Source organism: Stenella coeruleoalba (genome assembly GCF_951394435.1).
Source record: "Stenella coeruleoalba genome assembly, chromosome: 2".
Taxonomy (NCBI): domain Eukaryota; kingdom Metazoa; phylum Chordata; class Mammalia; order Artiodactyla; family Delphinidae; genus Stenella; species Stenella coeruleoalba.
The window spans coordinates 27,750,551-27,759,046 of record NC_137147.1 but is presented as its reverse complement, the minus strand read 5'-3'; the positions used below and the strand labels follow the sequence as shown (position 1 = coordinate 27,759,046).

General features: G+C 46.1%; 1 pseudogene across 1 annotated transcript; it reads right to left on the bottom strand.

Moving 5' to 3' along the window:
• Positions 1-7,637: 7,637 nt before the first annotated feature.
• On the bottom strand, positions 7,638-8,286 carry LOC307182734 (BOS complex subunit TMEM147-like; annotated as a pseudogene). Its single transcript has one exon. The product of its transcript is annotated as a BOS complex subunit TMEM147-like (transcript).
• Positions 8,287-8,496: the final 210 nt, after the last annotated feature.

The following is an 8,496-nucleotide window of genomic DNA, read 5'->3' as shown; positions in this document are numbered from 1 at the left end:
AGAAATTTGAGCTTTCCTCATTGGCATGAGAATTAAATAAGGTCTTCAAGTAGAGTACTTAACACAGCGAACGGCACATGGTAAGTGCCCAATAAATGAGATAGTCGGCTTCGTAACGTTTGTTTTAATTTCCTTCTCTTCTAGAGCATTAACGTATAATCCATCAAATTAGACTTACAGAGCTTCTCAGGAAGGCGTCAGTTAAGTGGTCAGTTAATGTGAGTTTGGGCAGCTGGCTAGGATGGTGAAGTATAGAGAGTTTGAGACTCAGTCCTGGGCCCCAAAGAGGGTTAATGGAGGATCCGAATTCTCATTCAGCCACTCATTTCTCAGTCAGATCCTGGAGTTTCCCCACATCAGCAACCAGTAAAAGAAAGATGTGATCCTTCCAGAAACCAGTAGAGGGCGGAGTGTGTGCGTTTTGGGATAAAACTGGGATACAGCAGGATCAGTCAAGTAGCACCAGCAGCAGGTTTTCACGTTCCTTTAGAGAACAGCGGAGGGCCCGAGAAAGCCCTGAGGAGGATACTGGCCAAAAGCAGTCAGCGAGACCCCCAAACCTCCAAGCAAATCAGCCTATAGAGGACCAGCCCCTAAAGGCGGTTTTGGGCATACACTGAGTAGAAAGAAAAAGAGACTCTGTATGTTGAAAGATACCAAAAAGCCAAAAGCAGGTGACAGCCAACAGAAAAAATTGCAAATTGTATAACAAAGAATTCCAGAATGCATAAAGGTGTCCCATCAATTGTTAAACAAAAAACACACCGAAAAAAGATTAATCTCTCTAGCAACAGGGAAATAAAAATTGAAACAACATTGCAGGGAGTTTCTGCCTTATTTTCCTATGGTTATTAAAAGGGAATAACTTAATATTCATTGAATACCTATCCTGTGCCAGGCATTGTGCTAAGAATTTCCTAAACATTAACTCAGCACTTAATTTGTCAAAAACCTTTAGAAGCAGAAACACAGTATTCCCATTTTACCTATAGAAAACTGCTGCTCAGAAAGGTTAGTAACTTGCCTGGAACGCACTCAGCTGGGGAGGGCAGAGCAGGGTTCGGACCCAGGTTTGCATGCTTCCAAGTCCTTCCTCTCCTCACACTGGTTTTTTTTTAGGACTTCGGTTCAAGCAGTATCTAATGCTTGAATATGGTGCTTTGGAGAAGGCCCTGGAAGTTGTGAACCCCAAGCAGCCAAATAGGAATGGAAAAGTAAAAACAAACAGAAACCTCAGAAAATCCAACAGCCTTACGAGCAGGCCTGGGGAAACAGATTGGAAAGTGGGGATTTGGGGAATGGACGAGATGGGAGTTCGGAAGCCCGGTTGGGGGGGGAGGGCAGGGAACCAGTTGATGGCCTCAATTTTAAGCGAGATGGAGTCTGGCAGGCCTGAAGGTTCACAGCCTTAGAGGCTGGAACCCAAGGAATCTGTTTGTCGTCCACTGCATGCTGAGTTGTAAATTCTCATTTCTAAACCTTCCAGGGCGGAGTCTGCAGCTCCCTCCCCCATCTCGCACCTGCGGGCAGCGGGGGCTCCAATGAATGGACAAGTTCCACGAATTCTTGCCCCTTCCCCCACCTTTTACATAGCCAAGCCGCGGGACAAAAGGCGCCCGGGGCCTGGGGCTCCTTCCCCGGGCTCCTGCCAGCTCCGGGGAGTGTCAGACGGCTGGAGCCGCTCCACACCGCACCATTTACATTTTTTACAGCCTCCCTCCCACCCCCCACTCCCCTCTCCCTTAGGGCCATGGCCAGGGCCACAGGTCCTCTAGGCCCTGGGACTCTCCTTATAGTTCCCTGGAGGTTGAGGGCAGTTGCCTGTGAAGCAGAGAGCCAGGGCAGCAGGAATACAGATGGGGCTCCATGCTGGGTCCACATCCTAGAATCTAGGGCTGAAGGTGCAGGCCCTTTGTTCGGGACGATTTATTCCACCCGCCCAGCAGCAGCAGCCAGAATTTGCTTCCTGGTTCCTTGTAAGCCTGATTCCAGGCCCCACAGAGTGACTTCCTCGTAGGATATGGGTCCCTATCTTTCTTGCATAGCTCCCTAATCCACTGATAAATCCAGCTACTATTTATTGAGCACCTACTGCGTGCCAGGGACAGTGCAAAATGCCTGACCTTCTGTTCCTTCATTTAATTCTCACAACAACGCCAGGTGAAATAAGTGTGGACCCTATTTTCCAGATGAGGAAAGAGGTTCAGACAAGAGAGGTGTGTCCCCCCCGGGCCTCCACGCAGTCAGCGGCCTATCAGTTGTCAGCAGTAGTGCCAGGATATGAACCCAGGTCTCCTCATACCCCCCACCTTGACTGTGAGTCTGAGGACCGACTGGGCAACTCCTTCCTCAAACTCTCTTGCACAATCCCTCAGTCCCTGCTGTTTACCTGTTTACCAGGTGGCTCTAAAATCGGACAGACCATCATCCTGATCTTTCCTGATCCTTAGGGCTGGCCCCACCTGGCCTCCCCTTGCCCTCCTAGGTAGCCTCCTATAGAAGCCCACATTTTGTTTCCAATAGTGGTTCAGTAGGACAGGCCAGGAAAAGGGACAGTTATTCCTCACGTCTGTGAAAAGCCCTGTGGAGATTCAGGTCTGGCTCAGATTTGCTGCTCCCTGACCCTCCTCCATCTCTTGCAGGCCCTGCCCTTGTGGACTGAGGCCAAGTTTCAGACAAAATGAGGGCCAGTTGATTCTAACTGGCATGTTCCACATCTTCTGATAGCCCCCCAAGGCGCCTCCAACTTCCTAGGATATGGGCCAACACATCAAAAGGCACCCTGCAGGGAGAGGAATGAAAACTCTGGAACCTGGCCACATCCTGCCTTAGAGAGAAAAGCTGAAATACAGCCACGGAGGTGATCATGGTTTCAGTCAACCCAGCCAGCCCTTGGCGTCCTCAAAGGGCCCAGCAGTCCCATCCCTTAAAGGGCTCAGAAGCCACTTTAGCCACAATAATTATATGCACTGCACGTACCCAGCAAGTGACAACACAAAGTGCTTCCTTCATTCATTTACCAAAACACAGAAATAAATACGTAAGTATCTAAATACTTCTCTACATATTACCTTCTTTGACTAAGCATTTCCACTTTGTGAATCTTACAGAAATGTTTGTACAATGTGTGCAAATATGTCTTTTCACATTGTTTGTAACAGGGAAAAAGTGGAAACAACCTAAATGTCCAACTGCAAAGAGTTGATTAGATACATTATTGTACATCCCTACAATCAGATATTCTGCAGCTGCTAAAAGGTGTGAGCTAATTTTATATGTACCAACAAGGAATGTAATCCATGACATACTGTTGGGTGAAAAGAAGCAAGTAGCAGAACAATATATAAATGTCATTCCTTTTTGTTAAAAAAAATGTATTTATTAAGGTAGAAGGTAGATAGATAATTCTTTTAACCTGAGGATTTAGGACAGCGGTTGTTACCTTAACTGCACATTGGAATACCCAGGAATTAAAAAGATCCAGAGGGGGCTTCCCTGGTGGCGCAGTGGTTGAGAGTCCGCCTGCCGATGCAGGGGACACGGGTTCGTGCCCCGGTCCGGGAAGATCCCACGTGCCGCGGAGCGGCTGGGCCCGTGAGCCATGGCTGCTGAGCCTGCGCGTCCGGAGCCTGTGCTCCGCAACGGGAGAGGCCACAACAGTGAGAGCCCCCCGTACCGCAAAAAAAAAAAAAAAAAAAAAAAGATCCAGAGGCCCAGGCCCACTCCAGACCATGTATCAATATATCACAATCTCTTGGGGTGGGTGGGTTGGTGGGAGGGAGTTTTTTAACTTCCCCAGGTGATCCCAATGAGCAGCCAACTTGGGAAACACTACCTTAAAAAAACAGAAGGAAGGAAAGGTTGACTCAGAAAGGAAAATCAAGTTGTAACCTCTTTACATGAAATCTAAACAGATATTACCTACTCTGCTCTTTCTGGGAAAAGAAAGGGGCTGGATCGCCTTGAATTATCACTAGCCTTCTGTAAGCACTGAGTTAGTTGAGTTTAGCTCTGAGCAATGCCAAACTTTTTGATGACACCTGTAGGGGTTCTAGAAGTTGACCACTTGACTTCAGGAGATGAAGTCTCCAAGGGCAGCAGGAAGGTTAAGAGCCTGCATTGCTGCACCTTCTGAAGGACGTGGGCCACCACCTCATTAGTAAATGGGAACACAAACGAAGCACTTTGCACAGCGCCTGACACAGTGGCGGTGCTTAACATGTGGTAGTTTCTTTCTTTTCAGGAATGGAAAGAGCTCAGAGATAATCTTAGTGCCTGCTGAGTTCCAGGCACGTATATATGGTGTCCTGTAATCCAAACAAGCCTGAGGCCAACATTCACATACCCATTTTACAGATGAGGAACCTGGGGCATACCGGGGTTGGCATCTTGTCAGAAACCAGAATTAAAAGCCAGTTCTGTCCAACTCTATATTTTGTACTTTGCTTACCACACTCTGTCCCTTCTTAGGGACCTTTTGGGCAGGGATTTAACTGATTAGGGCTCTCATTTTTAGACTCACTATTCATTTACCTTCAGAGGAAGGGAATGTGTGGCTGAAGTTACCTGGGATCACTCTGCTTAGAGATGATAGGACACCTTAAAAGAGTGTGCCCAAAAGTGGTCTGGAAGGCCTGAAGTTGAAGCCACACCATGAAAGGAAAGGAAAGTTCTATCTCTGAGCCCAAAAGGAAACGTTATGGGCTTTGGGCATTTGTTCTGCACTGCAAATGGACGCAGGCAGAAGACCCCTCCAATCTCCCACCCCAAATTTTCCATTCCCTCCTCCCTCAAAGCAACTGCCTGAGCCTGGTTTTCACATCTGTGTTTCCTGGCCTGGCTGGCGAGTTTATCTTCGCACCTCAGAGGATTTGGTTCTGCTCCCGTTCGTTTTCACTTCCCTTGAAAAAAGGAGGTGCTCTTGGGCTTTGTCCTGTTGTCTCTTCCTCCTCCTTTTCACACCACTTGAATCAAGTACAGCAGTCAAAAACAGGGACTTATTGAGTATCCACCTTAACCAGCACTGTGGGTAGCACATCGGTCCTGGAGAGTCCGCCTTAGATCACCAGTACTTCCTCCACCTGTAATCTCTGCTCTATCATCTCTGTTTCCTGGGCCGTGCAACCCCCATGCCACCTCCTCTAGGAAGCTTTCACGGATCTCATCTACTCCGTGTCCTTACAGCACTTGCACACCTCTCCTGCACGGCTTTCCATATCCTGTACTTGGTTTATGGCTATTTGTATGTATGTCTTCCCCACTAGACTGAACATTTCCTTGAAGGCAGAAACAATCTTTTCTTTTTGGCCGAGCTGAGCAGTTTTTGCGATTTTAGTTCCCTGACTAGGGACCGAACCCGGGCCCTCGGCAGGGTGCGGAGTCCTAACCACTGGACCACCAGGGAATTCCCACAATCTTTTCTTTATCTTTGTATTCTTCAAGAACCTAACTCAGTGCCTGGCATATTAAGAAAAAAAAATTCATACGGTTGTTTGCTTAAACTCTTTCCAAAAAAGGATTTTAAGTACCTTACTGAAATACATAAAGAGTAGCAGAAATGGGACTGAAGAAAAGCAAGGGTAAAGAAATCATGGAATGAGAGTGCTCTCTTCGGCAGCACATATACTAAAATTGGAACGATACAGAGAAGATTAGCATGGCCCCTGCGCAAGGATGACACGCAAATTTGTGAAGTGTTCCATATTTTAAAGCAACTATATGCCAATAAAAATTTTTTAAAAAAGAAAGAAATCATGGAATGAGAGCCCATAATAACAACAAAAATATTTGAGTTCTTACTAATGCTGAGCACTGTTCTAATTGATTTACATGCATCACCTCATTTAATCTTTATAATAATCCTGGGAGGTTATAATTATTTTACATTTGAGGAAATGGAGGCACAGAGAGGTTAAGTCACTTGCCCAAGTTCACACAGTGGGATGTGAACACAGGCAATGTGGTTTCAGAAGCTGTGCTCAGGGGCTTCCCTGGTGGCACAGTGGTTGAGAATCTGCCTGCCGATGCAGGGGACACGGATTCGTGTCCCGGTCCGGGAAGATCCCACATGCCGTGGAACAGCTAGGCCTGTGAGCCATGGCCGCTGAGCCTGCGCATCTGGTGCCTGTGCTCCACAACGGGAGAGGCCACAACAGAGGCCTGCGCACTGCAAAAAAAAAAAAAAAGCTGTGCTCATAACCACAGCCCTCAGGATACCAACCACAGACATTCTGTGTGTAGAGCTGGGTTATGAATCTGGCTCTGAGGTTTCTAGCAGTCAAAGCCAAGAAGAGAAGGCATTTAATGACAGGAGTGATTGTATTTATTAGAAACAATAAACCAAATCCTTGGGAGAAATGCAGCTTTTTGTAACCTTGAGTCTGAGAGAACTCATCAAGAAGACACTGCTTTTCAAACTTTATAAGTTAATCTTCCATGGGTAAAAATTGTTAAACTCCCCAATACAGGTATATTTGTTTATATTTATACATATGCACTGATGAACTAATATATTATGTGCATTGTAAAACACAAAAATAGAAATTGAAAAGAATGAGAGAAACTATAAAAACACATGGAAATTCTGCTGAGGACCATCTTGTACACTCCCTGGGCAGACACAGGCCCCTCCTGAGTTCCCTGGTACGGTAGGTGATTCTATGGGATGGATCCTGGCAATAGATAACAGTGGCTGACATCACCATTTCTTATAACAACCAAAGCACGACACAGAAAATGCATTTCAGCGACAGCAGTTCTAGAGGGACCAAAATAATGTTGTCCAAATGAGTACATCTCTGATTGGCTGGTTTGATCTAGTAATAGATATTTTATTTATTACATATATAAAACTAATATAATATATAACTTAATTATATATATATTATATATGTATAACTAATATCAATTGAGCCTTTTCTGTATGACAGTCATTGTACTAGATGCTTTACTCATGCTCCCCATTTAATCCTTATTGCAATCCTTTGAAGTAATTATCAGTATAATCACCATTTTACAGATGAGGAAACTGAGGCTCAGAGAGGTTAACTGGTTCATGGAGTAGAGCTGGGGTTTAGACTCATGTTTATTAGATTCTGAAGCCAACGTTCTTAATCACCTTCTCTACTCCACAGAAAATTTGAATATAGATGGTTTTAAACAGTAGTTTCCCCCTTTTACAAATCCTTTTTATTTACCAAAAGAATGCATTCTTGTGGTAAAAAATGCAAACAAAACTGAAGTGTGCAAGGTAAAAAGGCCACCTTTTCCCACAAACAAGCTCACCAGGGTTTCCCCTGTTAGTCTACTCTTTCTAGAGTCTTCTAGACTTCTTTCTACTCACTGAACATGTGTATATACATATCAATTTTTCAAAAGTAGGGTCATAACATATATTTTACTTTGAACTCTCTCTTAAACGTGGCTATCTTTCCAGGGTGGTTCATGCAGATCTGTTCACATATTAGGAGCAGACAACACAATTGACTACTTACCCCTCTCTTCTTAAAATATTCTCTCTGGGTTTTTCTTTCTGCCTTTTTTTTTTTTTTTTGGCGGGGGGGAACTTTGCAAATACTGTTTACTTCACTGAAACCTGGAGATGGGGAGAAGGTATGTGAAAGTCTGGGACACCGAACCTAGGAGTGCATATTGACAAGGGCGACATACAGGGACAGGGTGCTGAGGGCCAGCAGTGCCGTCCAGCTGCCCAGGGAACAGAGGTGGACGAACATCTCCATGACAAAGGTCTTGTAGATGCTAAGGAACATCAGTAGAAGGACTGCTGGCTGGCAAGTGTGGTACAGGTCATAGCATGTGATCATCTACACCTGGGTTGATGTGACGACGTAATGGACCAGACAGATGTTGGAGTCAATGCTCATCTGGATGTATTTCCAGTCAAACTCAGTGCCTGAGCTCCAACCCAGAGGGGGATGTAGCAGGACATAATGAACTTGGCGGTGGCCCAGCCCAGGGTAGCAGCCATGATCTTGTATTCCCCCTTGCCGGCATTCTGGGACATGACAAGGTTTAGGCCTATCAGGTCTGCCACAACCACGCTGGCCTTCATGAGCTCCACAATGAAGTCATAGATGCCGCCTTCCCAGCTGGGAAAGAAAGCGGCCAGGAACAGCATCTTGCACAGCTGCACGAACAGATAGGTGACCCCGGCCTGGACGCACTTCCAGAAGGCGCTGTACTCGGACAGCCTGCTGCACTTGTAGATGATGAAGTAGGGGAGAAGAAGGCCAGGGCGAAGCAGTCCCCAAAGGGGAATAGTGTCATGGCGTCTGCTGCCCAGCCTGCCGGAGCGCACCTCTCTGCCTCGGAGGCCTGGCACCTGAGCCTGGGCCTGGCGCCCACCTTCCTTCTGCCTCTTTTTTCTTTTCCTCTGGGTGACTCTGAAGTTTAGTCCTTTTTCTTTCTCCCTTCTTTTCCTTCTTCTTCTATTCCCTTGCCTCTAGAGCTTATCCATCTATATGCTAACAACTCCCA